This window comes from Pezoporus flaviventris, unplaced genomic scaffold, assembly GCF_033815535.1.
Source record: "Pezoporus flaviventris isolate CSIRO_AGI_PZ_B2104156 unplaced genomic scaffold, CSIRO_AGI_Pfla_v1 ptg000057l, whole genome shotgun sequence".
Lineage (NCBI taxonomy): Eukaryota > Metazoa > Chordata > Aves > Psittaciformes > Psittacidae > Pezoporus > Pezoporus flaviventris.
In genome coordinates this window covers 1605129-1624497 of record NW_026892605.1, presented here as the reverse complement: position 1 = coordinate 1624497, position 19369 = coordinate 1605129, and the positions used below count along the sequence as shown (strand labels likewise).

The following is a 19369-nucleotide window of genomic DNA, read 5'->3' as shown; positions in this document are numbered from 1 at the left end:
GAACATGTGTTTTACTACTATTGACCTTGGTCTTTCTGATGGCTTTACACTGGCACCTCTCTTCAGGGGTAGAGGAGGCTCTTTGGAAGCAGTCAGGTACAATGCAGAGCCAGAGTGAACCCATGCTTAAGTCTGACTTTGTGACTTTATGCCTTTGCTGCATATAAAGCCCACACAGAGAAGTCTGACTTGCCGCTTGCTATTGCTGTATGATATAAGTGTGCCAAAGCAAGCAGTGCTGACAAAAAGGAGAGCAGGCTGGGCCTGAAAGCAAACTAGCTATCGCAGTACCTTGCCATTCAGAAAGGGCAAAATCCAGACAGCTGATTGTCAAAAGGCATTTCCCTCCTATAGGAGCTAAAAGAGACCTTTCCCGGGCTGAAGCTACCGAAGCTGACACAGGAAGACCAAACACAGTGGCCAGTAGAGAACAACAGGACACGCAGGATCAGCCTTGGCTGTTGTATGCTCCCTGAGTTAGTCTTTCGGTATAATTAACTAATATTGACCTGCAAGCTAGGATTTCAACTATCACTTTTGAAAAGGGAGCAATTATGCAAACCATACATTTTGCTATTTATGGACTTGCTGGGAATAGCTGAACTGTTCTTAGGTATGAAAATATGAGAGAAATGCTACTTCTAGGCTTGTTTGTTTTTTTTTTCCTGTATTGAAATTCCTTTAGAAATAAGGAAGTGAAGAACACACAGGAATTAAGCAACTGAAAAAATAGAAGCATTAAAGAATCTATTTCTATAAATGCTTTTTATGTATTTTTATTTATAGGTAACTGCCTAACTGGATTAATTTCAGTTCAGCTGTATATTCATAAGACTTTGTCAGGATGTGTAGTATGGTGTATTATTTTTAGCCCAGGGTAAACCACCAAGTTAGTAAAAATCATTCTGGACTTCCCACTCTGCCATGCAGCAGCTCCAACTTCAGAGAGGGCTGGGGCAAGGAAAGGTAGAGACTGATTGTCGCAGTTTTCTCTAGCCAGTATCTCCCTCCCTGACTTCGTGATAGCAGAGCAGAAAGGGAGTCTACCAGGAAGAGAGTAGCAACTCATTCCTAACAATACACAGCAGACATGGCTTGCAGAAGGACTTGTGTGATTGTCGTCTTGTTTATTATCTTCATCGCTGACATGGACAGTGGGATTGAGTGCGCCCTCAGCAAGTTTGCTGATGACATCAAGCTGTGTGGTTCGGTTGATATGCTGGAGGGAAGGAATGCCATCCAGAGGGACCTTGACACGCTTGTGAGGTGGGCTGATGCCAACCTCATGAAGTTTAACCATGCCAAGTGCAAGGTCCTACACCTGGGTGGGAGCAATCCCAGGCACAGCTACAGGTTGGGCAGAGAAGAGATTCAGAGCAGCCCTGTGGAGAAGGACTTGGAGGTGTTGGTTGATGAGAAAATGAACATGAGCCGGCTTCAGTGTGCGCTCGCAGCCCAGAAAGCCAACCACATCCTCGGCTGCATCAAAAGGAGCGTGACCAGCAGGTCGAAGGAGGTGATCCTGCCCCTCTACTCTGCTCTCGTGAGACCTCACCTGGAGTATTGTGTGCAGTTCTGGTGTCCTCAACTTAAAAAGGACATGGAACTGTTGGAACAAGTCCAGAGGAGGTCCACGAGGCTGATCAGGGTACTGGAGCACCTCCCGTATGAAGATGGGCTGTTGGGGCTGTTCAGCCTGGAGAAGAGAAGGCTGCGTGGAGACCTCATAGCAGCCTTCCAATATCTGAAGGGGGCCTATAGGGATGCTGGGGAGGGACTCTTCATTATGGACTGTAGTGATAGGACAAGGGGTAACGGGTTGAAACTTAAACAGGGGAAGTTTAGATTGGATATAAGGAAGAAATTTTTTACTGTTAGGGTGGTGAGGCACTGGAATAGGTTGCCCAGAGAGGCTGTGAATGCTCCATCCCTGGCAGTGTTCAAGACTAGGTTGGATGAGGCCTTGGGTGGTATGGTTTAGCGTAAGGTGTCCCTGCCCATGGCAGTGGGGTTGGAACTAGATGATCTTAAGGTCCTTTCCAACCCTAACTATTCTATGATTCTATGATCCTATGATTCTATGATTGCTGCCTTTAGCAATGTCCAGAAAGAGGTCAGGGTGCTAAGTCAGTAGAGGCACAGGTACCCAGGAGTGCTTAGGAGAGCCTCTCAGTGTGGTCTTACCTTGTATCTCCTAGTTACACCCTAAAAACCAAGGCTTTCTGTGTGGCTCTGTTCGGTCAGTGATTGTTTCTGAGCAATACTGAAAAAATGTTGCCCTCTGCTTTGGCCCTGTTACTGTTTGATAAAGCAAGCTGCTGCTTCACTGGCATCTATCCATCACGTTGTGTCTGGAAACTGGGTCAGAGAAGACTAGCTTTTTGACGTACACTTTATAATTGTCACTCTTCATTGTGAACTGCAAGGTCACACGATTCAGTGGCCTGAGGAGAGGCATAGATGCGCTGAACCACTGCCAGAGCAGCTGAAAAAGAACTCCTATTCATTGCAGATTACATGTTTTGACCTAACTCTGACAGAAAACATACCTGTCAGCTCCATGGCAGGCTGATTAGGTTAATTAAGTCCTTGCCTATGAGAACAATAATTAGAACTGTCAGCTGTTTAAATGATGATAGAAGAAAGGGAAGATTCAAGAAGCACTGCAGTTTGCAAGTACTAACCATACAGAAGGGAATCCATAACAGAGAGTGATTTAAAATTTCCTTTCAGGCAACCACATTTATGAATAATGCTGAAGGGAGGAGAAAATTGTGTCCAGTGGGGCTTGTTTTGTTTGGTTTTTCACTTAGAGTAATGAGAATTGAGATGGTCAGTGAGTTTATAAACCAGTTTTATAGGCTGCAAGCATAACTGTTGCCTTGGGGTAACCTTAGAAAACTTCACTCTTTTCACAGGGAAGTTCAAGGCAAATAGTGTACATTTTCTCATCCTCTTAATCAAGATATGAGAAGCCATCTTGTGTAGTCTTGTAGATTTGGATTTGTCAGTAAATGCCGTGCACCAAGGTGATAGGTTATAGTAGTAGCACAAAGTGGTAAAAGGGGGAGCTGAGAGAAACAAAGCCAGAAAAGCCATATGTAAGGTTAGATAATAAGACTGCACAATCCTGAGAAGCCTCTTAGGAAGTCTGATTTTTATGTCTTGAATTTTTAGGTGTAAATACATTTGCAGGAGACCAGAGGAAAGAGAAAAAAATGTTTTACAGCAGGCCTGGAAAACATAACATGGTAGGAGCAGAGTTTAAGACAAAGACTGAGGAGGAAGAGAGGACATTCATGGTAACACCCTTCCAGTGTGCGCAGAAGGATCACTTGAATCCCACAGCAGCTGGGCGAGGGACGGGAAGAAATCATGGTGCATTGCAGCAGGAAAGAGTATGGTGGAAAACTTTAGAAGTGTTACCAGTGTTAAAGGAGGCTGCCTAATGGTGTGGCAAAAGTACCAGAAAGTATTGAGAAGATGATGATAGGTAAACATTTATTTGAGTTAATGGAGGAAGATAGCTTGCCAGCTCTTACAACTCTATCCATTGGTGACTCTGTATGGGGTTAGGATTTAGCCATGGTCAGGTTAAGATGTCAGCAAAGCACCTCTTCAAGCAAGTCAGGAAAAAAAAAACAAACCAAAAAACAATGAAACACAACAGAGGGAAGAAGATCAGGAACAGCAAGACTATTCGGGGAACTGGACTAAGAATAGTACTGATAGGACAAGGGGTAATGGGTTTGGAACTATGGGTAGATCAAGTTATCCAAGGAGTAGTGCAAAGCAGTTTGACAAAGAGCCCGAAGTCTCAATAAAGCAGTGCAGACACCCCAACAAAGTCTGTTGTAATGACAGATGCAGAATAAAATGAAAAGGTGGAGAGAAAACTAATAGTGACTGATCACTTTTTGTAGAAGGGAATATGACCAACAGCAGAGCTGAGGGAGAAGGGAATGAACAGACACGTGCAGACCTGGCTATGGAAAGGTCATTGAAAGTGATGCAAGGACTAAGGTACTGTGTCCTGAGGTACAAGAAGTCTTTATTTTAACCCTGCAGCACTAAAACCAGTTTTAAAGAATGCAATTCCATGTAAATTTTTTTTAAAAGCCCATCTGCCCTGAATTTTCTATCATGTACGCATATGCCACAAAGAAATAACGCAAGCCAAGCTTTAATTAGAAAAACCTTCCAGAAAACATTAATAACTTGCCTCTGTGAAACTGAACAGCTTCTCATCAAACTAGCTTAATCAGAGATATGCACTGTTAAGAAGTCTGTGTAACCGTAACTGATGTTTGGTTTGATTTGGACATGATTTGAGGAAGGAGAATTAATACACAGATATGAGGTTCTCAGTCATTTCCTGACATTGCTAAAGAAAATACAGTCATTGTAAAGCACAGAACATTTCTGAAGCATGGCAGTGATAACAACCTATTTCTTTTTTACCAGCACTAGATAAGTGTTCTGGGCGGCTGGCATCAGATTCTAGAAGAAGCTTATGAGTTATGTCCATCTTGAGCAGAAGTGCCAGAGCCAGTCCCATTCCCACCAACGGGGACTGTTGATGTGCGGCTTTACCAGTTAATGAATTGGGTCATTAACAGCAGTGATTCCTGTGGGCGAGGACTGCCTGTGCTGTTCTGTGTTAAGCAGAGACATCTCGAGCCACCAGTAAGTCACGCCACCTGCCTGCTGCCAGCTGTTAAACACCAGTTGTTGTGGAAACTTCACTATAGCTTTTTTTTTTTTCCTATGGGAGAGAGGCAAACAGAATGTAAATGGCACAGTGTCACACTCTGCTCTCTGACTATGGTGAAACTCAAGTGGTTTTAGCTGGAGCTCGGAAGACAAAAATCAGGGGTTTCTGATAAGCATGGCGTTTTGCTATTCAAGCCCTTCCTATGCAGGTAGAGCACCCATCTCCTTTTGCTTTTGTCGATGAATGCAGAAACAACTGTGGAGCCTCTGCTTTATAATTAGAAGACACCTAAGTAATTAAGAAATAAACAGAGACTAAGTATCTAATCATGGTAATGCCCTGAAATCAAGTAGAAAGAGAGTGTTGCTATTTACCTTCTTTTCAATGTTATCTAACTTAAGGGAGCTAGGGATATCTGTGCTACTACATGGCTATAGGAAACACTACCACTTTGTTTTTTCACTTTCTTTCCCTGCAGAGCTACATGCCAGTGGCTACCTCACAGAGTCTTTTATAAACTGCAAGTATGTGCTCAAGAAATAGTCTTTCAGGCTTCAACACACAAATAAATTACCACAGGTTCATAGGTCTCCACTTCCTGACAGGGAAGGTGCACGTGAGTGGTCTCATCCTCCTGCAAATGTGGGGAGCTGAGGCAGTTGTGGTTCACAGTGGAACAGGTAGAAGCCCCCTTGCATTTACCATGGAGAAAGGGTTTCACCACAGGCAGCTCGCAGTCACTGAATGGTGCTTTCAGTCATTTCCTCATATTGCTTGAGAAAATACAGTTGTAAAGCACAGAACAGTTCTGAAGCGTGGCAGTGATAGCAACCTCAGTTTTTTACCAACACTAGATAAGTTTTCTGGGTGCTGGCATCAGATGCTAGAAGAAGCTTATGAGTTGTATCCATCTTGAGCAGAAGTGCCACACTGGATCCTGGGGTTGAGGCCCTAAATTTTTACAAATCACTCAGCAAGTGGAAAGAAGAGTTTTAGCTGCAAGTATAGGAAATCTTGATCAAACTGGGCTACATCCCTTTTAATTCTGCAGTTTCTGAAAACTGGTAAAAATTCTTACCTTTGGCCCTACATTGGGTTCTTAAGTACCTGTTTTGAGACAACTGCATAGAAATGGAATGGCTTTCTCAGGCCTGGAGAGGTAGTGGATGCAGAACTGGGGCAGACAGGCACATGCTCACAGACCTGATGAACTCTGTAAGATTTGGATGTGGTTTTGGTGTGTTTTTATGTGTGCTTTATTATGTGCTTCTGTGTAGGGCTGCTGCTCTGGGGCTTAGCAGGGGTAACAGATCTGAAGTCAATGCATCTATCTGATTCAAAAGTACTGAGGTGCAGGGTTCACCCAGAGGAATTTTGTCTTACAAATTTCAGTGAAGACCTTGTGGTATTCTGGAGGTATTGGACAACAGCCAAGCAGGAGAAAGCACAGGGTCATTTGATGTCTTCTGGCAGGGTAGTTGCTGAAACCAATAAGGTATAATGATCAGTATATTGTATTTTATAAGCAGAAAACAGTGTAGGACCCGTCTTGTTCTGAGGAGGTAAGGGCTAATGGATTAGCCTTAGGGTCCTTTGAGCATATGTATTTCATAGGCTGATGAGGATGTCTACATTTATCTGATATAACATATGCAAGATGCTGATGACATGAATGAGTCAGGGTTAAATGGAGGCTGGCTTGTAAGAAAAAATAACAACAAGAACTGGAAGAAGCAAGCAGTAAAATCTCTGATAATAATGACAGGCTTTAGCTGCAAGATGGATATCACAACCCAGGTTTTTAATCATTTCTAAATTGGAGGTTGTTTGGTTGTGCAGTTATATTTTGGGCATAACTCTATTTATAAATAACAAAAAGGTCTTCATGCAACCTGCCAATTTATGCAGATGGACAAAGACAGCTTTGGAGTCTTAATAAATACTTTTTTTGTTTTACAATGCTACATCTGTTTTAGATAATGCAGGAATGCTGTTTAATAAGATCTTTCATATATGCTTCCAGTTTAGTATCTCTCCATAATCACTTTAGATACTTATATTAAAGAAATTAAACTAGACAAATGCTAAAGTGACAAGAGTCAGATCTGAGCAACGACATAAACCAGGGAAGCAGATTGAATCTGTAGAAATACCCTGGTCAACAAACTAATAAAATTTTCTTTTCTTCCACTGGACAAAGGGTACATTTTATTAAGCAAGCCCCTTCTGACAGCTGTGTTAATACAGTTAGATGTTGTTGCTGAGAAACTAATCAGAGAAATGTCTGGAAATAGTTTAGGTCTCCTCTTTGATTTAAAAACAGAGTGAAGTTTGAAATGCAACCATATAAAAATAGATTCAGCCTCTGAGTTGCCATTGTGAATAACTCAAAACTCATTGTTTGACTAAAATCTGATAACTTAACCAGAGTTTTTACAAGACTGCAAAACCAGTGGTGTTCTTTCTTGTCTGGTCTCACAGACATTCTTATCAGTATTCAAGACTTCATCTGATTTTATTGTTTGGAAAACCTCAGAAGAGTAAAGTTTAGAACTGAATTTCAACTGATACTATCTCATGTAACTTCTTTCACACTAGTTTATCCCAGAAGAACATGTGCCCATTTAAAATTTTGCTACATCCTAAATCCAGCAAGGCTAAATCTTTACTTTAGGAATATTTCAAGGGCTGGAGTAAAGATCATTAGCAAATATATTTAATTATGCTTATATTGACTGCACTTCCTGCCTGCCTCCAGTGACCAAGTTTTGTGTGGAAAAAAAAGGAGGAGGTAGAGATTGCATGTGAAGAACAGAATTGCTTTGAATGGGTAAAAGGGGATGTTGGTCTTGTCCCAGACATTGCAGTGGTTTGGTGCATAAAACATTTTCTCAGTGTGCTAATCCTTAATAATAGCATACTAGCATGCTGCAGTACCCGTTCTGTGCTTTATATGGCTTTACAGAGGCCTATTGTTAGCAGAGATTGATGGAGGAAGTTACTTAGGTCTACTGAGATCCACCCAGGTCAACTGTCAAGACTTGTGCAGCTGACGCTTACAGTAGGGGAAAAACAGGTTGTAAATGGCTCCTCCATGGGCTTCTGGAAACCAGCACTAGCCTTTGGCTGCATGGAGCGTGTTCTTGACAGGGCATACTCACTGTGGAGGCTGCCGGCAGTCTCCGGTTGTGGGTGGGGATGGAGGGAGCCCCATGCGAGTGCCAGGAGCTGCGAGGGAGGGCTGCCATTCACACAGCCCAGCTTGCCCCTGGCCTCCCTGACACATTTGGCACACGGTAACAGTGTAGCTTTTGTTCCTATCAGTGGCACTTTTAGTCAGCACGCGTTTGGGAAGTCAGCTTGCTTCAGAGACAGTCACTTTGGTTGGGGGAGCTCAGGAGTCCTAGAAGAGGGAATTCCCTCCTTCCCACTGTCATTTGCAGGTTTCATGATCCTTGCATTGGGTACGTAATACTGAAGATCACGAGTGTTTCTTATGAATAACCCATGCAGAAGTGAGGCACACTGAATGTGTGCTAGCATCTACCTACGCATATATATGGAACTAAATTGCATGGAAAAGACCATGTGAAAATCAGGATTTAAAATGTAATTAACCCCCCTTTCCCAAAAGTGTAAAAACCCTAAAACTATTAAAAACAGGAAAAAAAAAAAAGTTTTCTGTGAGGGTGCTGAGGCCCTGGCACAGGGTCCCCAGAGAAGCTGTGGCTGCCCCATCCCCGGCAGTGTTCAAGGCCAGGTTAGATGGGGCTTGGAGCAAGCTGGTCTAGTGGAAGGTGTCCCTGCCCATGGCAGGGGATTGGAACTGGATGAGCTTTAGTGTCTCCTCCAACCCAAACCGTTCTATGACTTATGAAAATTGGACCCAAGCAGGAACAGCATGGAAGAGATGAGACCATTGCAATGACAGCTCTACAGGGACCTTCTTGTGTGGTCTCACAAGAAGGTCCTTCTTGAGACAGTGCCTTTTGCAGACAGTGCCAGTTGCCAGCCCTGCTCTGCCATTAATCCCTCCTCTGTCTCTGCTTGGCTTCTCTTCATCCTAGACATCCTGCTGTCCACATCAGTGGGGCAGGTGCTATGAGCACAGCCTTGAAACCTGCTGCTAGAATGTGTTTGGCAGCAGGCATGAGTGACTGTGATGGAAACATCTCTGAGGAATATGAAAGGAGCACAGAGAAGTCTCTGATCTCTCTGCATACAAGGAGGTGAACTGTTGGCCAGTTGAACAGACTGAAAGTCTCCACGGGGCTTCAAAATTGTCCCTCTCCTCAACAAATGACTATGGGGAGGAAGTCAAGGGAGCCAAACCTGAGGATGACTGTTTGGATAGGAATGGAGCAGAGGCTGATATCTCATGAAGCAAAGTCTTGATCACTCTGATCTTTAAGCTTTTTTGAGCATCACTAGAGAAAAGAACTATTTCTTATCTGGCCAAATCACTCTTCCTACCTGTAAGTCCCTGTCTGGGTTGAATTGGCCATCATGGGGCTAGGCAGGTACTGCAGTCCTCACTGCCCATGGTGGTGGGGTTTCTGTGTGTGGTTTCAGGTCTGTTGGGAAAACAATTTCTACTGTAGGCAACACAGACAAGTGCACACACAGGCATATCACGAGTAACATGATGTCATATTCAGTTCTTGCAAACTGTTACTGTCGCAGTGGACTTTCATCGTATGGCAGACTACAATACATTCATTTTTTCTTGCCACAAAGTCAAAACAATAAAACATGCTCTCTCTGACGAGCAAAGAAGCCAGATGTTCAGAATAATTTTTGAAGCACGAGCAAATTCAAAGCCAAATTAAGCAAGTATGTCTTGACATAGTCTTTTCAAGGTCTGTTTTCCCTTTCTGAAGTCTCTCAGCATGAAAAAATAAAAATCTAGCTGGGTGGTAAAACAAAACTTGGTGATTAATTATAACCTTTTCTCAGGGGTATTTCATTGCTGGGAATCATGTCACACATAACCCTCAACTGGCTCTAAGCATTATCCATATTCAGTAAAATATTATAAAGATTTCTCCCTACATTCAATGCCTCTTATGATTTAAATAATGTCAAGGACTCAATTCTGCTTCCTTATTTAGAATTTAAGTGCCATATTTGAAGGACACTATTGGCTACATTTTAGGTATGAAAGGCAGAGATTAACACAGGACATCTCAAACTTCCTCATGACAATATTGGATGGGTTGTGACTTTGCATGAACATTTGCTAATTCAATTTTTGAGAAGTGCAGTTTTTTGGTGAACAGCATGCATATTTGTACATGCAAACATGGTAACTCCACTCCCACAGGTAGGTAAGTTCTTGAATATGGTTTTGTATAAACCCCATAGAAAAAATTTGCTCTTGTGTTCTGCAATCCACACATTATGAAAACACCCACTTTTCTAAGTCTAGGGGCCTTTCCAGGAAGAAAATTTAGCCAGATTGTCAGTTTGGGGGTATATAATCAGTCTATACTTAACAATGTTTTAGTATTTATCTTCTCTGACATAGTATTTGAGCATGCATTGCACACTGCAATGCATACAGATGCATGCTCATTGTATGCCTCTATATGCATTGTACCACTACTGTACAGGAAGGTGCTTATTATAATCTATAAAAATTCTTATGAACTTGGTTTTAGTCTGGTTTTGATTCATTGGTTTGCATTTAGGAACACAAGTACAGAAGCTTTGCAGGATGTAGACTTTGGAAAGTAGCACAGTTTGTTGTACCTGTATCTACTGCTATTGAGTATTAACTTCTTAATAATGAAGTCTTTCAAATCAAAGTGACACAATAGCACACTTGCATCTTGTGGCTTGGCTGAACACAAGATGATAGAAATAATTTCTTTTATCCTTTTGCCCAATGCATTGACTTTGATCTCTATGTATGGACAATTCTCATTACACTACACTTTTCTTAAATATAAACTCAGTACACATATCTTATGTGTATTTTTGGCTATTCACTCCCTCTACCACATCAAAAGTGCCGATCAATTAGATATGGATTCTTTTGTGTAAAGGAGATCAGGACAAACTGTGCTTTCCTTTGTTTATATCAACCAAAATCCTTTCACAGATTACTTTTCATTAAGCTCAAATCCATAATATATTGTAGCAGAACTAAAAGCTAATCTGATAACTTTGCTGTATCTCCATTCTTAAATAAAGTACAAAGACACTGTCATTTTGCAGCAATACAGCCCTTCCCACCTTAGAGAAATAAGGTGTCTTTTCTGAGTGTCTTAAGAGGAAGAAGGTTGTACTCACAAGCTGGAATGAAGATTGACCACTACTGTGGAGCCTCAGTTTTGAGGCACTAAGGATATGCTTTCTTCCCGTGTTCAGCTTTATACAGTGCTAAAAGTAGCAGTGATTTCAATACAGCTGTGAATACTCAGCATTTATTTCAATTGGGTCTGAAGGTCTCAAGCCAGGCACTGAATATCAGACCATCTGGAAGATGTTATGCTAAAGTGATTTGACTCTAGAGCAGAGACGAGGAAAAATCTGTTTTTCCAGAATGACCCTAAAGCTGAGCCCTGCCAGGCAGGTGTCCTGTGGGGAAACTGTATATGATCAGTAACTGAGGACTGCATCCTGCGTTGTGGAAGGGCCTGAGGAGAAAGGGAGTTAAGGTCTCATAGCCTGTTTGGGCATCTCAGGCTTTGGATGTTTAACTTGTTCTTCTAATGTAACTCTATGTGTTCTGGAGGAGCAGTGATGATCAAAAATGCCTTGCAAAGTCTGACCATGAGTTTTGAGAGCGTAGGGAGTTCTGATTCTGGCCCTGGAGGGTAAGGGACATGACCACGTACTGTTCCTCCCCAGTGTGACCCTTCTGTGTTGTCACCCCTCACTTGTCTTCAACCTTCTTCCCTCATTTAGACAATTTGTATATGCAGTCCTTATTTTTGTCAACCAGATCCCAGGGTGGGACTTAGAGACTCGATATTACCCAAGGAAGCCATGGTTAAGACCACAAGGAAAATCCTGCAGAGCTTCAGACTAGACACACATGGTAGTGGGCAAAATCTTCAGTAGAAAAAGTGCCGAAACATGTGAGGAGCTATCAAGCATGTGTAAACTAGATTTGACTGGTCTCTAGCTTTGACAAAAAATCACACTTCCTGCCAAAGCATTGTTGACTTACCTCTGTAAAAATTCAGGTGATACTTTTCCTGCCTTTCCAGAGCTTCAGAGTTTAAACCTTCCCAGAGAACATTTCAGTCATGGCACAGTTATTTTTGGATATTCAAAATAGTTTATTTCAGAATGAGAATTCTAGGAGTAAAAATGGTCCGGGTTGAGGTAAGGTCCACAGCATAGAAAATTTCAGCCCAGCATGTAAAGTTTGCCTGCAACAGAAAAGGGATACCCCTTGCAAGATGAATCCTGGCAAACCATGCTTCTGAAATAATTGATCCACAGAAGAGCAACCACAGGAGCTGCTGGATGCCCATGGAAACACCGAGCAGCTCTTTCCGTGCCCAACACGGTATTCCCTTGTGAAAGTAGGAAGGGATTAGCCAAGCAGCCAGAATTTAGCCAGAAATGCACCAGGGTTAGCACACCCTTTCATTTTTCCTCCTTTTTTCACCTTATGGAATGGGCTCTTTCTTGACCAGCAGAGGTCAGGGCCTCCCAGTTCAGCCTCTCCCCGTGGCACCCGGGCGCAGGGAGGCTCCGGGGGAGAGCTCAGCAGCCTTGCGCTGGCACCCGGGTGCAAGAGGGGGATTTAAGAGAGAAAGATACTTCATCTGTGAAAGCACAGCACAAAGGGATGTGGCTACTGCCTGTTCGGGGACCGCTCTGTCCTTCCTGCGGGGTGAGAAGGGGTCACTGCTGCATTCCGTGTCACAGGGTCCCTGGGGACCACAGCTGGGCTCACACAAATAGCAGCAATCTCTGCCATGGGGGGCCTCCACAACCCTGCTGGACAAGGGAGAGGAAATGACTGTTTCGGTGTCACCCAGTAGGTTAGAAAAGGGTTAGTAGGTTACTAGAAGGATGTCACATTATTCTATGGTTCTGTGTTTTTCTGACAACACCTTTGGGAAACCACCACCTCGTTCTTTGGGGTGTTTGAGGGAATCAAAAAGCTTTGGGTTAAATCCTCTAATAATGCTTCATTGGGCTGATAGTACTGAGAACGTTCACTGAGAATTTTAGGTAGACAGGTCTCTACTTTAAACTTAAATTCATCAAAATCCAATTCTATTGCTCTTTTATTCCTTCCCATTGCTTCCTTCCCATTTCTACCGTTCAGTTGATGTTATTGGAATAGTCATTTTTTACTTCCTTCTTTACACAGGACAGCTGGTTGGTGCGAAATCTCTCACTTCATTTTGCTATGCTGTGCACAGAACAGAGTCAGTGACTGTTATACTCATTTAAAAGAAATACAACAATATACTGGGAAGCTGTTTTCAATACGGAAGGAACACCCTTGGCCTAAGCCACCTACAGTTTAAGATATTCCTTCCAATACCAAAACCTGTTAAATTAAAAGTTATCACTGAACTTTTTCTGTTCTGACTTTAGACCAGTTTTGAACTGTAAAACTAGCCAATCTAATCTAAATAGCCTTTTCAGTATTAGAAGATTGCTTGATCTTAATTTTTTTGTGCTGATGCTTAGGCAAATAATAAATAATTTTTTGAACTTTCTTTTTCCTGTGGCAGTTTTCCTGAGTACACATTTACTGCTGCTTGTAGAATAGTTAATAAAATAAATAGATATCCAACTATATGGAATCACAGAATCATAGAATAATTGGGGTTGGAAATTACCTTAAGATTGTCTAGTTCCAACCCCCTGCCATGGGCAGCAACACCACACACTGAATACATGGCACCTTTTAACAACTGTGTTGTCTTCCTAGGTTTCTATAGAATAAATGGCTTGAGCTGCAAACAAAAGTCTTTAAAAGTAGTTTCTGATTTTTTCTGCATTTTTCATATTTTAAATTCATAATGTAGCCAAGAGTGAAGTTTTTTAAGTACATTTTTCACACTTAGACTAAAATCCAACCATATAACCTTAGAAAGTCAGCTTTTGTGTATTGAGAGAAAACAGAGAAGGAACTTGATCCTGGTCTGTAATTGACAACAGTGGGAGAAAATATTTAAATCTAGCAGGATTCGCAATCAAGAGGCAAATTGAGCCCAGTGATTCAAAGGTGAGTCTGCAGAAACTAGAAACTTGCGGATATTTGTAAAATCACAAGAACCAGCCTGTTGGAACAGTGTACCGAGGGGTACAGGAGGAAAGCAGGGAGCTTTCAAAGCATCCCTACTTCAAACCGTATTTGACGCTTTCAAACCATCCCTGCATCTGTCAGGGATGGGCAGGGTCCACCACCATGCAGCTCTGGAGCTGGTGGGCAACTTGCATCTACTGCACTGTGCAGGTCTCAAGGGGCAGTCGGGTGCTGTGACACCCCATGCACTGGTTCAGCATTGGCCTTTGAATGCCACATGAGCCCAGGCTGTGTCTCCATTCCCAGCTGAAATCTGGGTGGGAACCATGGAGGTGAACATGATGAGCAGGAAACAAGAAAACATGTGGAATTAATCAGTTCCAGTGAACTGGGATTTTCTCATTAAAATGTGTTCAGTCAGGCCCATGGAGCGGAGAATGGCTGCCATCCCCAAAATTATATCCTGATTCTCACAAAGCCTGTTTATTCAGGAAACAAAACTGGATGATGGGTCTTTCCAGCTTCCACATGAATTCCTGGTGCTTGTTTACGTTTGTGGCAAGTCTGGATGGTTTCTTGATTTCATTAGAAAGCAAGAAGCAGCTCTACAATTTTAAGTGGCCTATGCTCAAAAATGCTTTGCAAAGGCTTAGTTGTGAAAATATCAGTAGGATTCTGTTTTGAAAATAACAAGTTCAGTTACACTTTTTCAGCAGTTGTATCATTTAAGTAAACTTTTAGCACACTTTCTGCATTCAGAGTCATATGTTAAGGTCAAAGATTTGCTGTTTTGCTCCTTCAGTGAAAAGATAACATAATCACATATTATTAATCCATGCACTTTTTACGTCAAAATTAGTAAGAAAACCAAGACAAGCTGTTTTTTTAATGTGCGGGTGAAACAGCTGGTTTAATTGTGCTTACATGCTAACTGGAGTTAATGGGGTTGAACAGGTTATTCTGACATAGGAGTACAGCAGCTTGGTATATTTCCACAGAAAAAGACCAGAATATTTTTCCAGCAAGCTCAACACAAGTATATTGTGTTTTAAATCAGGGATCCACAAACTGTGAAGGAAAAAAATACAACTCTGAGGGACCTGCATGATACTACAAAGTTTATGTCAAACAGATTTGCCTGTAGGTTTTTGGACTTTTGTTGTTTATTCCAATCTTCTTTCTTTACTCTTAAGTTTATGTTAACTTATGAGTTTATGTCAATTTATGAGTTTATGTCATAAGTTAATTTGAAAGTATTTGGTGATATATGTCTATCCCAAACAGCAGCATATATCCAAAACCTCACAGGCAAGGTGCCTCATGAATCATGTCATGTCATGTAATTATGTCATCCTGCAACCCATGTTGCAGGGCATGGCTGAGGGGGGTTAAAGATGCCTCCAATGCTGGAGCTGCAGGACAGGGAGGGATGCATTTAGCCCCATGTTCCCATCCTGGAAGCAGCCTCTTTACTGAGGATGGCCAGATGTGGAAGTCCTGAGATTAAGTCACCTGGGACAGCATCTCTGTGGGCACATCTGTCTTAGGTTTACAACAGTACGTTGGGGCCCTCCGGCATGGAACTCCAGCAGGAAGACCAGCATGGGGTTCCTGACACTCCATGTTGAGGAATAGCTCTCTTTCTGGGGCAGTCTGCTCTGGGGCTTGGGAGGTGCAGAAGTCCAGACTGAACCCCTAAGGCCACCTGAGCTCCAGTCTGCCCCAAATGCTCTGAATGCCTTTGTTTACCCAGCCCAATAGCTGTGACCTCCCTGCCAGATTAAGGGCAATGTGCACTGTAGGTTCACAGCATTCATGGGCAAAGGAGCACCTGATGTTTTGTCTACCCTCTGCCCTGCTCTGCAGTACCCTGCTTTATGCCAGTCACCACCTCTTGTGCTTTCAGCCTGTATCACTGTCTTGCCTTTAACCTGTCTCTGCTTTCATTGCTTCTGAACACTTTTCCCATTTTTGTTTTAGCCAATGCTGACAATTATCAGTTCCACATGAATACGTTTAGGCCTCAATCATATCTGTGTTACCAGAATGTCATTAGCATTGTGTTGAGCACTTCATAAATCGTGGCCTCAGCTATGTCCTCACTGACACTGATGGAAATTAAATATTATTTTGGGGTATTTGTCAAAGATGCAGAAGTTTGAAGCCTTTGAAAAAACATGCTGAAACACAGCTTGTGATTTTACACAGAGCTCTAATAGAGCAAATATCTAAGATTTTTCTGTTGTGAGCTCAATTGGTAAAATCTCTTCTGACTAAAAAAACCTTGAGAAATGCTTTCTAAGTCCAGACAGCCACCTTCAGTGCCGGTGGCTGCCTCAGAGCCTGTTGAGTTCAGCAGAAGTGGCAGTGGTGCCTCTGAGCGCTGAGCTGCGCAGTCCCGTTGAAACGGCATTTGTGTTCAAATGTCCGTGCTTATCAGTTGCTGGGCAGTTTGTTCAGAGAAAATAAAACCTAGGAGCTGGGGTGTGAAACGTGAGCATCTGAGGTGCTGTTTCTGGTAGGACACACTGCTTCAGTCGTGAATAAGAGCAGGGTTGTTATGTGGGGAAGCAATCTGTTCCTCTAGCTATGGATCCTCACTCTTTCATGGTGAGCTCTCTTGGCTTCTTTTTAAGATAATCAGCAATGTAGCTCCTTTTTATTTTGACCAGAATTCAAACATCTGCTCCTGACAACTACAGGGAAAGTAAAAACATAACCATATTCATAACCATAAAATGTTCATGATGAAAAAGTCACATACAGTTTTCTCTGCAAGGCATTTAGCCCGGATATGCTGCTTTAACTGCTATGCTGCACTTACATATACAGCTAAGAGCAAGCCCTCTTGTCATGCATTTGTGCACAAACATCCCACACTGCCTCTTGTAACAACAGCCACATTATGCTTCCTTGCACAAAACCAGCTGTCAGTTTAGATTTCCTTAATCCTGCCAGATTCCAACTCAGCCAGCTAACAACCATTATCTATGGGAAACCCTTCTGCGAAATAAAGCAATGTCCTTACTGAAATGACATGTCATAAAAATTAGTTTGGTCACCAATCCAATGAAATATATTGTTTAAGTTTGAAAATTACAGACTTATGGTATCATATTCTCTGGTGCTACAGATCTCAGAAATGATGAGCACAACTGTACAGAAACAGCACACAGGACCAGATCCCTGCTTGCCCTGATCACATAACACACTTAAACAGTGCAATTGTGTTTTGCAAGTTGTTGCTATGTAGACAGTGCACATGTATGGGCAATGGCGCGATACTCTTGGGCATAATCTTTCTGAACTTCATCAGTGCAAACAAGAAATGTGAACCATGAGGATTTTGACCTGACCAGAGTTAGGATGGTTCATTCAAAAGCAGTATGCTACCACAAAGAAAGAGTTAGAGGTGTCAATGGTTCCCCAAAAGAACATGGTAATGTTTCGTATAGGCTTCTCTGGGGAAGGTTAAGGAGAAGCCAAAAGAAAGGTGCATATTGCAGAGCTTATTTCTGCCTGTGGTAAACATGAGGCAGAGAGAAACCAGGCCATGTTTCCTGACCCTGGACACAGAACACCATGTGGATTGGATCAATGAATGAACATGAGCATCTTTAGCGCAGTGATCTTCAGCTGTCTTAGCCCACAGTGAGCCCTGAAAATAATTTATGTTTCCCCATGTACCTGACTCACTGGACAGGAGAGGAGAGTAAGACTGGATGTGAGCCCAGCCCCCAAGGACCGTACCTTGCTAGTTGAGAAAGGGAAATCATCCCAAAGACAAGTTAAACAGTTCAAATGTGTTCCGGGCCTATTAGCACTTAGACAAGAATTGCAGCTTCTCAAGATACCAGCTGGGGAAAGCTAAACACTTTCTTCAGGTTTTTCTGATTTGCCGCTGGTTTTGAGCGTTTGTATCATAAATGGATTCCAGAGTTGCCAATTGCAGTTGGTTTAAAGCCAGGAGTCAGTTTTCAATACATCAGTAGAGTGTCTTAAAAAAAGAAAAATCAATATGGGATTTTTTTTAGTTACACTGTAGATACCATTAAAAGCAACTATGGGAATGTTTTCTGCCTTTTTTTCCCTCTGTTGCAAGAGGGAGAAAATTATTATTTCTTTGTAATGAAAGTTGTGACCTTTATCTATTTACAAGATTTGGCAACAGGGACTTTCACAATAAAAATCATGATGTATAAGGGGACTCATAATAAAATCCATACATATGTCAATCCATACATAATCTGATAATCCTTTTACATCCTGGTCAAAGACAGTAAAGTTTTTAGTGTGTTCAAATTAGAATCTCTTCATGACTTTTCAAGCCACTCAGCTTGATAATACATTTGTAAAACAAGGGGCCAGATTTATGTTTGTGTTCAAAAATAGAATTGTGTGGTTATAGCCCACTGCTGTGCTATAACCACACCAATAAAAACATGTACTTCCTTGTTTGGGAGGAATATCATGTCTTTTTGAAGATAACTTTCATGTGGAAAAGGAGAGAGGTTAGTATCTTTTACAGTAAATGCACTAAATACCATTTTATGAGCTTTCCTTTAAGATTTTGCTTTTCTAAATTAAAATGGTGCTTCTTTGCTAATAGTTATTTCCAACCTAATTATTATTGTTCTGTTGAGTTCAAACTGCTATTTAGAGAGGAAAAAAGCCCTGCTGTGGACTGTTCGCTGTGGGTTGATGAAGGCCTCTAGGCAATCAAACTAATCAGAGCTCAGTCTCAGGGTCAGCCTCATCTCTGCAACAATCTCTGCAGAGGCTGCAGCTGAGCTCTTCACATCGTGTTTGAAAGTTGTGCACATTTTATATAAAAGGTGACAGGCACAAGCAAGCAAGAATCCAGAGCATGCAAGAAAGATGTTTTAACAGGGCAACACTGCAGGCCTGTTTCCAAACTCAATTTTAAATTGCATATAGCAACTGTATTTTTGGGAACAGAAAAAAAAAACCAAACTAAACTTCCCCAAAGCATTGTTTTAGGGTGAGAGCAAACAATAAAAGGATGGGGAGGATGGTTTCACAGTAAAATGGTGAGAGGAAAGCTGGGGGTCAAACCTGTTTCCACTATAGACATCAGTGGGGTTTTGTGGTAGTGTCTGTGCTTACACTTCTGCTGCTGCTGAAGAGAGGCAGCAGTACACCCTTTCTGAACCCCTTCGTCTGTTCAGTTGATTTAGACATAAGTGCGCAGTGGCAGAAACTCTCTCCTCCTCAGTGGCAAAGCAGTGCCCTGCACAATGAAACTCCAATCTCTGCTGAAAACCAGCGATGCTGCAACAGCAACAGGAAGAATGAAGCAGGAAGTGCAGCATTTAAAGGCAATAGGAAAACATGATTTGGCAAGATCGCATCACATGAAACCTTTCTGACTGGCTAACTATGGGGTGATAGGTGAGCAGTATAAAATA

The 19369-nt window shown here is 42.1% G+C and overlaps 1 long non-coding RNA gene across 1 annotated transcript in view; it reads right to left on the bottom strand.

Annotated features, from left to right (window-relative positions):
• Nucleotides 1-5254: 5254 nt before the first annotated feature.
• LOC133277487 (uncharacterized) overlaps nucleotides 5255-19369 on the bottom strand; it is a 34591-nt gene continuing 20476 nt past the window's right edge. Inside the window, exons 2-4 of the long non-coding RNA XR_009746221.1 lie at nucleotides 11892-12096; nucleotides 9188-9288; nucleotides 5255-5487 (exon numbers count right to left, since the gene is read on the bottom strand). This is a non-coding gene — a long non-coding RNA (uncharacterized LOC133277487). The remainder of the gene's footprint in view (nucleotides 5488-9187; nucleotides 9289-11891; nucleotides 12097-19369) is intronic.